We start from the raw sequence: 15437 nt of genomic DNA, 5'->3' as shown, positions 1-15437 counted from the left end.
ATATAAAGAAGAAATAAAAAAAAGTGTGAACAAAAAAATTTAAGAAAAAGCAAAAAAAAAATAAAAAACGAAAATACAAAATACATAAAATAAAATTTGAGAAAAAAAATGAAAAAGAAGAAAAAAATAAAAAATGAAGAGGCAAAAATATGAAAGAAAACAAAAAGAAAAAAATTTATAGAAAATTTTAAAACAAAGAAAAAAGTGAACAAAAAAAAATGAAAAATTTGAAAGGAGAAAAAGTTAATGAAAAATTATAAAAATGCAATAGAAAATAACCAAGAATGATAAAAGAAAAAAAGATAGAAAAATTAAAAATTCCAAAACTTTATAAAAATTTATGAAACTATAAATAAAGAAAGAAAATAAAAAAAGAAAAAAATTAGAGCAAAAGAAAAAAGATAAATAAAGCACAAAAAAAGAAAAAAGTAAGAAAATAAAAAAGGTCAAAAATTGAATAAAAAAATTCAAAAATGAAATGGAATGACAAAATGAAAAAAAAAATTAGTTTAAAAAATACAAAAAATTGAAAAACATATAAGACCTAACAATATAAAAAGTCAGACAAAAAATTAAAAAAGAGAAAAGTGAATGCAAAATAAAAAAAGTATGAGAATTTAAAAACGCAAATAAGAAATGAAAGGAAATTTGTGAAAAAAGAAAATAAAAGCAAGAAAAGAATAAAAATGAAAAGATAAAAGATTTGGAATAAAAAACAAAAAAATAAAAATTTTTAAAACAACGAAAAAATAAAAACAAGTAAAAATGAAAGCATATGAGAAAAAAAAGCAAAAAGAAGGAAAATTGTGAAGGGAAAAGTTATTAAAAAATTGCAAAGTAGAAAAAATAGCAAAAAAAATAAGAAAATAAAAAAAAAAAATTTTGAACTTTATAAAAATTTTTTAAAATAAAAATAACAATAAATTAAGAGAAAAAATTAAATAAAATACCAAAAAAGGAAAAAATAAAAATAAACAAAAGCAAAAAGTAACAAAGTAAGAAAATAAAAAATTAGCGAATCAAAAAAATATAAAAAGACAAAATGAATAAAAATTTCAAATATAAAATGGAAAAAACTTTTAGTTTAGAATGTACAAAGAAAAAAAAAATAAGAAATAGAGGAAAAAGATATAAAATATGAAAGATGAAAAATAAAATTAAAGTTAATAAAAAATATAAAATATAAAGAAGAAATAAAAAAAGTGTGAACAAAAAAATTTAAGAAAAAGCAAGAAAAAAATAAAAAATAAAAATACAAAATATATAAAATAAAATTTGAGAAAAAAAATGAAAAAGAAGAAAAAAATAAAAAATGAAGAGGCAAAAATATGAAAGAAAACAAAAAGAAAAAAATTTATAGAAAATTTTAAAACAAAGAAAAAAGTGAACAAAAAAAAATGAAAAATTTGAAAGGAGAAAATGTTAATGAAAAATTATAAAAATGCAATAGAAAATAACCAAGAATGATAAAAGAAAAAAAGATAGAAAAATAAAAAATTCAAAACTTTATAAAAATTTATGAAACTATAAATAAAGAAAGAAAATAAAAAATAAAATAAGAAAAAAATTAGAGCAAAAGAAAAAAGATAAATAAAGCACAAAAAAAGAAAAAAGTAAGAAAATAAAAAAGGTCAAAAATTGAATAAAAAATTCAAAAATGAAATGGAATGACAAAATGAAAAAAAAATAGTTTAAAAAATACAAAAAAGTGAAAAACATATAAAACCTAACAATATAAAAAGTCAGCCAAAAAATTAAAAAAGAGAAAAGTTAATGCAAAATAAAAAAAAAAGTATGAGAATTTAAAAACGCAAATAAGAAATAAAAGGAAATTTGTGAAAAAAAAAAAAGCAAGAAAAGAATAAAAATGAAAAGACAAAAGATTTGGAATAAAAAACCGAAAAATAAAAATTTTTAAAACAACGAAAAAATAAAAACAAGTAAAAATGAAAGCATATGAAAAAAAAAAAAAAAAAGCAAAAAGAAGGAAAATTGTGAAGGGAAAAAGTTATTAAAAAATTACAAAGTAGAAAAAATAGCAAAAAAAAGAAAATAAAAATAAAAAATTTTGAACTTTATAAAAAAATTTTAAAATAAAAATAAATGAAAAATAAATTAAGAGAAAAAATTAAATAAAATACCAAAACAGGAAAAAATAAAAATAAACAAAAACAAAAAGTAACAAAGTAAGAAAATAAAAAATTAGCGAATCAAAAAAATATAAAAAGACAAAATGAATAAAAATTTCAAATATAAAATGGAAAAAACTTTTAGTTTAGAATGTACAAAGAAAAAAATAAGAAATAGAGGAAAAAGATATAAAATATGAAAGATGAAAAATAAAATAAAAGTTAATAAAAAATATAAAATTATAAAGAAGAAATAAAAAAAAGTGTGAACAAAAAGATTTAAGAAAAAGCAAGAAAAAAATAAAAAAAACGAAAATACAAAATATATAAAATAAAATTTGAGAAAAAAAATGAAAAAGAAAAAAAATAAAAAATAAAGAGGCAAAAATATGAAAGAAAACAAAAAGAAAAAAATTTATAGAAAATTTTAAAACAAAGAAAAAGTGAACAAAAAAAATGAAAGCACATAAAAAAAAGAAGAAAAATTTGAAAAGAGAAAAAGTTAATGAAAAATTATAAAAATGCAATAGAAAATAACCAAGAATGATAAAAGAAAAAAAGATAGAAAAAAAAATTCCAAAACTTTATAAAAATTTATGAAACTATAAATAAAGAAAGAAAATAAAAAAAGAAAAAAGATAAATAAAGCACAAAAAAAGAAAAAATATTTTTTAAATGGTAATTTATTATTACCCATTACTATAAATATAATAATATTAATTATTATAAATTATTTAATAAATAATTATAGACTTAAATATATATAATAATATAAATATAACTATTAATCGATTATACATATTATTAAATATAATAATAAAATTATAGTAATTATACAAACCAGAACAAGGTTTAAGAGTTCAAATACAATTTTATTAATTAATAAATTGATTAATTTATTATAAGCTTGTAATTTACTATTCAAAATACACTAATTTATTAACACTAATTGAAATAATCTATTTTATATTTATTGATAATAAATATAATTTGTTATCATGGTTATTATTATTATTATTAATAACTAATATTATTAAATATTAATGTACTAATTGATAGTATATTATAAGCTATGAATTAAACAAATTTAATCTATATCATATAATTAATTATTATAATGTATTATAATTGATTAATTGTATTAGTTTAATAACATATTATACTAATTTTATTTGTTATAAGCAATAGAAAGGATCTTGTATTCTTTATTAAACCAACATTTAAATATTAATTAATAAGTAAATGTATTCAAATATTATTATACTAATTAATAATAATATTAATATTAAAAATAATTAAATGGTAGAGATCAATCATTAATTAATTTTAAAATATTGAAATAACATAATATTAATAAAATTTAATTAAATAATATAATATTATAATTTTAAATAATATATATTATTCAATAGATCAAGTTAAAATATTAATTTTAATAAATAAATAGTCAAAATAATTGACTATAAAAATCGTTAATGAATTAATATTCAAATATTTTAAAATATTTAACTAATATTATATATTGTATTAACTTATATAATAATTAATATTATTAGAAACAATTGTAAATATTTTAATTATTGTTATTAATTAATATTAGTTAATTTATTAATTAACATTTATTAATTAGTAAATGTAATTAATTAATTATATAGTATTTGATAATAATTTTAATTAATATTTTATTATTAAAATATTTAAATAATTAATATTTATACTATAATATAAAATATTAATTATGTTAAATATTTATAATTAATAATTAATTGTTAATTAGGATATATATGTATTAGAATATATTAATGATTATTATTAAATGTATAAACCATTTAAATTTAATTATTATTAAAAATTATTTTAATATTTAAAATATTAAATAAGTTCATAGAGATTATTAAACTAATATAATAAGTTAAATTATCAACTAATTGATAATTATATAAGATTATATAATATTTGAATTATGTTTTAAGTAAATGTTTTTGTTCATAAAATTGATAGATAATATCAATTTAGTATGATTATAATATACTAATAAATCTTCATAATTTAATAATCATTTTTATCATTAATAATGATATTATTATTAAATATTATAATTTATTAATTAAATTTATTATTATTTATAAGCAATAAATTATAATATTAAATAATTCAAATTAATTATTTATAAGTTTGTATAAGTATTTGTTATTATTAAAATTAAATATATATAAATTTAATAATATTTATATATTGTTTGATTTAATTTTAAATCAATAATTATTTAATAATAATTAATTCAATATTCAATAATATATTAAGTTATATCAATAATATTAAATCAGAATAGAATAACATAATATATTAATTTAAATTAATTATTAGTACAATATTAATTTTTTATAATTCAATAAATTTATATAATTATGTAATATTAAATTTATTGCTTATATAATAATTTCTTTAAATATTAAATTATATTTATTTCAAATTAAAAATAATATTTATTTGATAATTCAAAAATTAAATTTGTTGATAAATAATTAAGACAAAATTTTAATGTTAAATAGTTTGAATTATAAATTACATATAATTTATTTTTGTTATTTGATAACATTATCAGATATTAATAAGTTCATACAAGTTAATATTGTAATAGATAATAGTATTAATTATAATTATTCTAAATATAAATTTGGTTTAATAATTATTCTAATAGTATAAATAATTAGTTATAATTATATAACTATAAGTTTTATTATAATTGTATTAATTATAATAATATTATATAATAGATAAATTAATACTATTATAATATTTTAAATAACTTATAAATAGTTTTAAATAATTTATAAATTATTATAAATATTAATATTAGAAATTATTTATTTTGATTAATTATAATTAAGTATATTATTATATACTATAATTGTTTACTAATATTATAATTAAGTTACAATTATATTTATTATAATTATTAATAGTTATTTAATTATATTAAGTCTATAATTATAAATATAACTTGATTAATAATATAATCATATTTTATAATAAGTATTATAATTATATTTTAGATATTAAATATAAATATATTTAAAATATATCTAATTATAAAATATTTAACAAATATTTTAATAATAATTATCAAATATATTTTTACTAGTTATATTTAATATTATAATATATATTAATTTTAAATATTAAGTCTCATTTATTTATATAATTAAAATTTTTACTTATTAATTTAAAATTAAAATAATTGTTATAATTAAATAATAATATAATTTAATTATAATAAATAAACAATTAAAATATAATATTAATATTTAAATTTTAAATATTAAAACTAATATATATTGTTTTAATATATTAATTTGTTTAAATTAAAAATAAATATTAAAATTTATTTTAAGTAATAAATATTGGAAAAGCTTAATAATTAATACAAACAAATCAAATTATTTATCTAATTATTAAATAAATTAACAATTAAAATATAGATATTAATTGTAATTATTTAAATTACTACTTTATTATGTTATAATTAATTATATCTATTAAATATTGCAATAGTTTAAATATTAATATATAGATTAATAATTAATATTTAGAGTTTATCCAAAATAAAAATAATTATTTAATAATAATTATTAAATATAATAAACAATTATTTAAAATTATTTTACGTAAAATAAAATGTCATAACAATTTAAAATAAAGAAATGTTCTTATAGCCTTAATTATTTGAACAGGTTTAGCAAACAAATTTATTTTTTAAATCTATTAGTTATTAATTTTCAGAATATTATTACATTAGTATTATTTTATTTTGAATAAACTTGTATGAATAAAAATAATTATTTTATGAAAGAACAAAAGGTTATAAGAAATTGAAATACAAATAGTCATAACTATTTGAATTGGTTCGATAAAAAGATTTATTTTTGAAATCTTTTACTTATTAATTTTTGAAATATTAATAAATTAATATTATTTTATTATGAATAAGGTAATATGATGAAAAAAAATTGTTTTATGTCAAAACAAAAGTTCATAATGATTTGAAATAGATAAATGTTCAAATAGCCATAATTATTTTAACTGATTTATGTTTTAAATCTTTAACTTATCAATTTTTAAAATATTAATAAAGTAATATTATTTTATTTGGGACAAGCTTTTATGATAAAATAAAAGGTCATAATGATTTTAGATAAATAATTATTCAAATAGTCATAACCATTTGAACTTGTTTGGTAAACAAATTTATTTTTTTAAATTTCTTGCTTATTAATTTTCTGAATGTTAATAAATTAGTATTATTTTTTTTGAATAAGCATGTATGAACTGAAACAATTATTTTATGACTAAACAAAAGGAGACTATAGAAAGCATAAGTTTACTAAAAGAAAAATAATTTTGAAAGCAATTATATTTGGCATCTCTGGAGACCTGTACCTAATATAATTTCTATTTGTAATAGAATATAAATAGACTATTAGAATTAATTACTATTAGAATCTTATTAAAAATATTATTAGATTAGATAATATTAGACTATTAGTTAGGATTATAAATATTTATTATATAGTATAATATTTAATAGTGAATATTAGATATGAAGTTAATTATATATTTAAATTTATTATAATAAATTAGTAAAAATAATAATTATACTTATTAGTTTACTAATAATATATTAATTAAAATTAATAATATATAATATCAAAACGATTTGAAATAGATTTATAATATGTTATAATAATTAGTATAACTATTTGAACTTGTTTTATAAACAGATTTATTTTTTAAAATTTCTTGCTTATTAATTTTTTGAATGTTAATAAAATTATATATATTATTTCATCAAAATTATTATATAATTAAATATATATCAAAATTATATTAAGTTTATAATATATTGATGTTAAAGTTAATATATTAATTAATTATAATATGTATAAAAATAAATTTATTTTTTAAATTTCTTACTTATTAACTTTTGAAAGATTAATAATTAAATTAATTATTATATATATTATTAATAAATTGATAAATTCTTAAATCAATTACCGAACTAGTTCGTATTTGTTATAATTATAATAATTAGTTTTATCTAATTAATATATGTATATATTAATTTAATATTTAAACATAATATTACCTTTTGTTTGGTCATATAACAATTGTTTTTATCATACAAGCTTCATAATAAAATAATAGTAATTTATTAATCTTTCAAAAGTTAATAAGTAAGAAATTTAAAAAATAAATTTATTTATTGAACCCGTTTAAATAGTTACGACTATTTGAACAAATATATAGTTTAAATCAGTTATTTAAAAAATAAACATTTTTTGTTCTGTCATAAAACAATTATTCTGTCATAAAACAAATATATACTTATTAGTTTACTAATAATATATTTTTTAATGTTATTAATTATATTAATATTTTAAATAAATATGTATAATATTAATAATATTATAATTAATTAAAATTAATAATATATAATATCAAAATGATTTGAAATAGATAATTATTCTAATAGTAATTAAAATTATTTTGAAATGTAATCATTTCAATTCATAAAAACTATAATTGTATACAATTATTAAATAATATAATATTATTTTACTATTTCATTAATTATGAATTTAATTATAAGTAATTAATAATTAAATTTACAAAAGTTTATTTCAATTAAAATAATACAAATTAATTTATTTTAAAAATTAATAACTACAGTCATTATGATTTGTTTAATTATAATTAATTAAATTTTTATTTGATAGTCCTAACTAATAGTCTAATATAATTATGATAAAACTGATTTATTTTTTAAATCTCCAACTTCCCAATTTTTGAAATAGTAATAAAGTAATATTATTTTATTTTGGATAAGTTTTATTGAATTAAAACAATTGTTTTATGATAAAACAAAAGGTCATAATGATTTTAAATAGATAATTATTCAAATAGTTATAACTATTTGAACTGGTTCAATAAACAGATTTATTTTTTTAAATTTCTTGCTTATTAATTTTTTGAATGTTAATAAAATTATATTATATTATTTCATCAAAATTATTATATAATTAAATATATATCAAAATTATATTAATTTTATAATATATTGATGCTAAAGTTAATATATTAATTAATTATAATATGTATAAAAATAAATTTATTTTTTAAATTTCTTACTTATTAACTTTTGAAAGATTAATAATTAAATTAATTATTATATATATTATTAATAAATTGATAAGTTCTTAAATCAATTACCGAACCAGTTCATATTTGTTATAATTATAATAATTAGTTTTATCTAATTAATATATATATTAATTTAATATTTAAACATAATATTACCTTTTGTTTGGTCGTATAACAATTGTTGTTTATCATACAAGCTTCAAAATAACATAATACTAATTTATTAATCTTTCGAAAGTTAATAAATAAGAAATTTAAAAAATAAATTTATTTATCAAACCCGTTTAAATAGTTATGATTATTTGAACAAATATATAGTTTAAATCAGTTATTTAAAAAAAAAATCTTTTTTGTTTTGTCATAAAATAATTATTCATGTCATACAAGCTTATTTGAAATAAAATAATACTAATCTAATAATACTCTGAAAATTAATAACAAAGAGATTTAAAAAATAAATTTGTATGTTGAACCAGTTTAAATAGTTAAGACTATATGAACAATTATATATTTTAAATCGTTATGACCTTTTGTTTTGTCATAAAACAATTTTTTCAATTCATACTAGCTTATTTAGAATAAAATAAAATGAATTTATTAATATTTCAAAAATTAATAAGAGATTTAACAAATAATTCTGCTTACCTAACCAGTTCAAATAATTATGACCTTTTGTTTTGTCATAAAACAAATGTTTTTGTCCATATAAGTTTGTTCGGATTAAATTAATAATAGATCTAAAAAATAAATCTTTTTATATATCTATTAATTAAAAAAAATAAAATATTTAAAAATATTTAAATTAAAATCAATATTAAGATAATTAATAATAAATTATAAGCATTTATAATAATAATTATAACTAAGAAATAATTTAATTTATTAAAATTAACTAAATTAAGTTAATTAAATATTTATAAATAATAAATAAATAAACTATAGAAATAGCTATAGTGTTTATTAATTATAAATTAATTGATAATTAAATTTAATTAATTAATTAATTATAACTGTATAGATTATAACTAAGAATTTAATATTCTTATTTAATTATTATTATATATATTTTATTAGATAATTCAATTTGAATTAAATTTATTTATAATAAATTAGCTAATAGTAGTTATAAGATCTCATGACAAATTTAAAGCTTTTATTCAGAATATAATTACTAATCGGTAAATCGATTTAAATATTAATTTTTATGATTTATTTTAATTTATAATTATTTATTAATTATGAATAAATTTATTAGATTGCCTATAAATTTATATAATTATGTAATATAATTATATTACATAACAAATAGTTTATTTTTTATTATAATTTATTTTTAATTAATAATTAATATTTGTGTTAATTGTAACTGTTTTGTTAAATATATATTATTTGATTTATTAAGTAGCTAATTAAAAATTATTTATAACAATAAATATAGTTATTTCAATACATTCAAATATTCATAACTATTTGAATATTCTTCTAATTTAAGTTTAAATTTGTTTAATTTTAAATAATAAGATACTAATATTTGAAATTTTCTAAAAATTTCATCATTGGATAATTATTATTTATTCTCAAAAAATAACTATATTATTATCTTAATTAATTAAAATAATTAACTATCCTAATAATTATCTAAAATTATTATTTAATTAAATATAAAGTTAAGTATTATAATAATTGACTATTTCAATTAATAAATATTAAATTGTGTCATGAGAAAACAAAAAGTCATAACAATTTGAAATAAATAATTGTTCAAATAGTCATAATTATTTAAACTTATTCAATAAATAGATTTATTTTTTAAATCTTTTACTTATTAGTTGTCTAAATATTAATAAATTTGTATAATTTTATTTGAAATAAGCTTGTATGAATAGAAAATTTTGTTTTAGGGCAAAACAAAACATATAAGACCTAACAATACAAAAAGTCAGCCAAAAAATTAAAAAAGAGAAAAGTTACTGCAAAAGAAAAAAAAGTATGAGAATTTAAAAACGCAAATAAGAAATGAAAGGAAATTTGTGAAAAAAAAAAAAGCAAGAAAAGAATAAAAATGAAAAGACAAAAGATTTGGAATAAAAAACAGAAAAATAGAAAATTTTAAAACAACCAAAAAATAAAAACATGTAAAAATGAAAGCATATGAAAAAAAAAAAAAGCAAAAAGAAGGAAAATTGTGAAGGGAAAAAGTTATCAAAAAATTACAAAGTAGAAAAAATAGCAAAAAAAAATAAGAAAATAAAAATAAAAAATTTTGAACTTTATAAAAAAAATTTAAAATAAAAATAAAAATAAATGAAAAATAAATTAAGAGAAAAAATTAAATAAAATACCAAAAAAGGAAAAAATAAACAAAAACAAAAACAAAAAGTAACAAAGTAAGAAAATATAAAAAGACAAAATGAATAAAAATTTCAAATATAAAATGGAAAAAACTTTTAGTTTAGAATGTACAAAGAAAAAAAATAACAAATAGAGGAAAAAGATATAAAATATGAAAGATGAAAAATAAAATAAAAATTAATAAAAAATATAAAATTATAAAGAAGAAATAAAAAAAAGTGTGAACAAAAAGATTTAAGAAAAAGCAAGAAAAAAATAAAAAACGAAAATACAAAATATGTAAAATAAAATTTGAGAAAAAAAATGAAATAGAAGAAAAAAATAAAAAATGAAGAGGCAAAAATATGAAAGAAAACAAAAAGAAAAAAATTTATAGAAAATTTTAAAACAAAGAAAAAAGTGAACAAAAAAAATGAAAGCACATAAAAAAAAGAAGAAAATTTTGAAAGGAGAAAAAGTTAATGAAAAATAATAAAAATGCAATAGAAAATAACCAAGAATAATAAAAGAAAAAAAGATAGAAAAATAAAAAAATTCCAAAACTTTATAAAAATTTATGAAACTATAAATAAAGAAAGAAAATAAAAAATAAAAATAAAATAAGAAAAAAATTAGAGCAAAAGAAAAAAGTTAAATAAAGCACAAAAAAAGAAAAAAGTAAGAAAATAAAAAAGGACAAAAATTGAATAAAAATGAAATGGAATGACAAAATGAAAAAAAAAATAGTTTAAAAATACAAAAAATTGAAAAACATATAAGACCTAACAATATAAAAAGTTAGACAAAAAATTAAAAAAGAGAAAAGTGAATGCAAAATAAAAAAAGTATGAGAATTTAAAAACGCAAATAAGAAATGAAAGGAAATTTGTGAAAAAAAAAAAAGAAAAGCAAGAAAAGAATAAAAAAGAAAAGGCAAAAGATTTGGAATAAAAAACATAAAAATAAAAATTTTTAAAACAACGAAAAAATAAAAACAAGGAAAAATGAAAGCATATGAAAAAAAAAAAAGCAAAAACAAGGAAAATTGTGAAGGGAAAAAGTTATTAAAAAATTACAAAGTAGAAAAAATAGCAAAAAAAATAAGAAAATTGAAACAAAAGATTCAAAAAATAAAAATAAAAAATTTTAAACTTTATAAAAAATTTTTAAAATAAAAATACAAATTAGGAGAAAAAATTAAATAAAATACCAAAAAAGGAAAAAATAAAAATAAACGAATACAAAAAGTAACAAAGTAAGAAAATAAAAAATTAGCGAATCAAAAAAATATAAAAAGACAAAATGAATAAAAATTTCAAATATAAAATGGAAAAAACTTTTAGTTTAGAATGTACAAAGAAAAAAAAATAACAAATAGAGGAAAAAGATATAAAATATGAAAGATGAAAAATAAAATAAAAGTTAATAAAAAATATAAAATTATAAAGAAATAAAAAAAAAGTGCGAACAAAAAGATTTAAGAAAAAGCAAGAAAAAAATAAAAAATGAAAATACAAAATATATAAAATAAAATTTGAGAAAAAAAATGAAATAGAAGAAAAAAATAAAAAATGAAGAGGCAAAAATATGAAAGAAAACAAAAAGAAAAAAATTTATAGAAAATTTTAAAATAAAGAAAAAAGTGAACAAAAAAAATGAAAGCACATAAAAAAAAGAAGAAAAATTTGAAAGGAGAAAAAGTTAATGAAAAATTATAAAAATGCAATAGAAAATAACCAAGAATGATAAAAGAAAAAAAGATAGAAAAATAAAAAATTCCAAAACTTTATAAAAATTTATGAAACTATAAATAAAGAAAGAAAATAAAAAATAAAAATAAAATAACAAAAAAATTAGAGGAAAAGAAAAAAGATAAATAAAGCACAAAAAAAGAAAAAAGTAAGAAAATAAAAAAGGACAAAAATTGAATAAAAAATTCAAAAATGAAATGGAATGACAAAATGAAAAAAAAATTTGTTTAAAAAATACAAAAAATTGAAAAACATATAAGACCTAACAATATAAAAAGTCAGCCAAAAAATTAAAAAAGAGAAAAGTTAATGCAAAATAAAAAAAGTATGAGAATTTAAAAACGAAAATAAGAAATGAAAGGAAATTTGTGAAAAAAAAAAAAGCAAGAAAAGAATAAAAATGAAAAGATAAAAGATTTGGAATAAAAAATAGAAAAATAAAAATTTTTAAAACAACGAAAAAATAAAAACAAGTAAAAATGAAAGCATATGAAAAAAAAAAGCAAAAAGAAGGAAAATTGTGAAGGGAAAAAGTTATTAAAAAATTACAAAGTAGAAAAAATAGCAAAAAAAATAAGAAAATAAAAATAAAAAATTTTGAACTTTATAAAAAATTTTTAAAATAAAAATAAATGAAAAATAAATTAAGAGAAAAAATTAAATAAAATACCAAAAAAGGAAAAAATAAAAATAAACAAAAACAAAAAGTAACAGAGTAAGAAAATAAAAAATTAGCGAATCAAAAAAATATAAAAAGACAAAATGAATAAAAATTTCAAATATAAAATGGAAAAAACTTTTAGTTTAGAATGTACAAAGAAAAAAAAATAACAAATAGAGGAAAAAGATATAAAATATGAAAGATGAAAAATAAAATAAAAGTTAATAAAAAATATAAAATTATAAAGAAGAAATAAAAAAAGTGTAAACAAAAAGATTTAAGAAAAAGCAAGAAAAAAATACAAAAGGAAAATACAAAATATATAAAATAAAATTTGAGAAAAAAATGAAATAGAAGAAAAAAATAAAAAATGAAGAGGCAAAAATATGAAAGAAAACAAAAAGAAAAAAAATTTATAGAAAATTTTAAAACAAATAAAAAATTGAACAAAAAAAATGAAAGCACATAAAAAAAAGAAGAAATATTTGAAAGGAGAAAAAGTTAATGAAAAATTATAAAAATGCAATAGAAAATAACCAAGAATGATAAAAGAAAAAAAGATAGAAAAATAAAAAAATTCCAAAACTTTATAAAAATTTATAAAACTATAAATAAAGAAAGAAAATAAAAAATAAAAATAAAGTAAGAAAAAAATTAGAGCAAAAGAAAAAAGTAAGTAAATAAAAAAGGATAAAAATTGAATAAAAAAGGATAAAAATTGAATAAAAAATTCAAAAATGAAATGGAATGACAAAATGAAAAACAAATTAGTTTACAAAATACAAAAAATTGAAAAACATATAAGACCTAACAATATAAAAAGTCAGACAAAAAATTAAAAAAGAGAAAAGTGAATGCAAAATAAAAAAAGTATGAGAATTTAAAAACGCAAATAAGAAATGAAAGGAAATTTGTGAAAAAAAAAAGAAAATCAAGAAAAGAATAAAAATGAAAAGACAAAAGATTTGGAATAAAAAACAAAAAAATAAAAATTTTTAAAACAACGAAAAAATAAAAACAAGTAAAAATGAAAGCATATGAAAAACAAAAAAAAGCGAAAAGAAGGAAAATTGTGAAGGGAAAAAGTTATTAAAAAATTACAAAGCAGAAAAAATAGCAAAAAAAATAAGAAAATAAAAAAAAAATTCAAAAAATAAAAATAAAAAATTTTGACCTTTATAGAAATTTTTTAAAATAAAAATAAAAATAAACGAAAAATAAATTAAGAGAAAAAATTAAATAAAATACCAAAAAAGGAAAAAATAAAAATAAACAAACACAAAAAGTAACAAAGTAAGAAAATAAAAAATTAGCGAATCAAAAAAATATAAAAAGACAAAATGAATAAAAATTTCAAATATAAAATGGAAAAATCTTTTAGTTTAGAATGTACAAAGAAAAAAAAATAACAAATAGTGGAAAAAGATATAAAATATGAAAGATGAAAAATAAAATAAAAGTTAATAAAAAAATATAAAATTATAAAGAAGAAATAAAAAAAAGTGTGAACAAAAAGATTTAAGAAAAAGCAAGAAAAAAATAAAAAACAAAAATACAAAATATATAAAATAAAATTTGAGAAAAAAATGAGAAAGAAGAAAAAAATAAAAAATGAAGAGGCAAAAATATGAAAGAAAACAAAAAAAAATTTATAGAAAATTTTAAAATAAAGAAAAAAGTGAACAAAAAAAATGGAAGCACATAAAAAAAAAGAAGAAAAATTTGAAAGGAGAAAAAGTTAATGAAAAATTATAAAAATGCAATAGAAAATAACCAAGAATGATAAAAGAAAAAAAGATAGAAAAATAAAAAATTCAAAACTTTATAAAAATTTATGAAACTATAAATAAAGAAAGAAAATAAAAATAAAAATAAAATAAGAAAAAAATTAGAGCAAAAGAAAAAAGATAAATAAAGCACAAAAAATAAAAAAGTAAGAAAATAAAAAAGGACAAAAATTGAATAAAAAATTCAAAAATGAAATGGAATGACAAAATGAAAAAAAAAAATTTGTTTAAAAAATACAAAAAATTGAAAAACATATAAGACCTAACAATATAAAAAGTCAGACAAAAAATTAAAAAAGAGAAAAGTGAATGCAAAATAAAAAAAAGTATGAGAATTTAAAAATGCAAATAAGAAATGAAAGGAAATTTGTGAAAAAAAAAAAGAAAAGCAAGAAAAGAATAAAAATGAAAAGACAAAAGATTTGGAATAAAAAACATAAAAATAAAAATTTTTAAAACAACGAAAAAATAAAAACAAGTAAAAATGAAAGCATATGAAAAAAGAAAAAAGCAAAAACAAGGAAAATTGTGAGGGGAAAAAGTTATTAAAAAATTACAAAGTAGAAAAAATAGCAAA

This window comes from Durio zibethinus, chromosome 25, assembly GCF_047325235.1.
Source record: "Durio zibethinus cultivar Kanyao isolate XHJ-2024 chromosome 25, ASM4732523v1, whole genome shotgun sequence".
Taxonomy (NCBI): Eukaryota; Viridiplantae; Streptophyta; class Magnoliopsida; order Malvales; family Malvaceae; genus Durio; species Durio zibethinus.
The sequence above is the reverse complement of the archived record's forward strand: the minus strand, read 5'-3'. Positions refer to the sequence as shown.